This window comes from Papio anubis, chromosome 4 (genome assembly GCF_008728515.1).
Source record: "Papio anubis isolate 15944 chromosome 4, Panubis1.0, whole genome shotgun sequence".
NCBI lineage: Eukaryota > Metazoa > Chordata > Mammalia > Primates > Cercopithecidae > Papio > Papio anubis.
The window spans coordinates 20,458,251-20,459,020 of record NC_044979.1 but is presented as its reverse complement, the minus strand read 5'-3'; the positions used below and the strand labels follow the sequence as shown (position 1 = coordinate 20,459,020).

The following is a 770-nucleotide window of genomic DNA, read 5'->3' as shown; positions in this document are numbered from 1 at the left end:
CATCCAGGTTGGAGTGCAGTGGCACAATCTCGGCTCACTGCAACCTCTGCCTCCCAGGTTCAAGTGATTCTCCTGTCTCAGCCTCTCAAGGAGCTGGGATTACAGGCATGTGCCACCACATCCACCTAATATTTTTGTATTTTCAGTAGCGACAGGGTTTCACCATGTTGGCCAGGCTGGTCTTGAACTCCTGACCTCAGGTGATCCACCTGCCTCAGCCTCCCAAAGTGCTGGGATTACAGGCATGAGCCACCATGCCTGGCCTTTCTTTTTTTTAAAATCACCCTTCATGTCCCCCCATTGACAATACAGATGAGTCCCAGGGCCTGGGTTGAGATGTATATGGGATAGGTTAATTCAGCCTCCTCTTTCTATTTGGTTGGGGTAATAACATATCCTGTGCTGAGCACCAGGAGGCTGGCACCACAAATCTTTGAGGCCAAAACTTGTAAGATTTCAGCTTCTGAAACAACAAATCAGACCCAAACTGGCACTGAGCTAAGGACTCAGTGCCTACCAGTTACAGTTTGCATTTATCACTCATATTTGACAGGTAATTATTTCTCCTCAGATTTTTTGACTTAAAGGGACCTCAGGTGAGAGACTAGGGATAACAGAAAAGGGCAATTAGGTTATTGCTTAGCGGTTGTTACTGAATGTTAGAAATAACAGCTCGGGGTCATAAAGAAAACCAGCACTCGAACAAAAGATTTCTCAGCAAGGCAAATTTGCTTCTGCAGAAGGGTGCTGCTTGCACTCCTGGCCATGGC

General features: G+C 46.8%; 1 non-coding gene across 1 annotated transcript; it reads right to left on the bottom strand.

Annotated features, from left to right (window-relative positions):
- Positions 1 to 287: 287 nt before the first annotated feature.
- On the bottom strand, positions 288 to 419 carry LOC116274783. Its single transcript, XR_004183558.1, has one exon. It is a non-coding gene; the product is annotated as a small nucleolar RNA SNORA51 (small nucleolar RNA).
- Between the last annotated feature and the right edge of the window lie 351 nt (positions 420 to 770).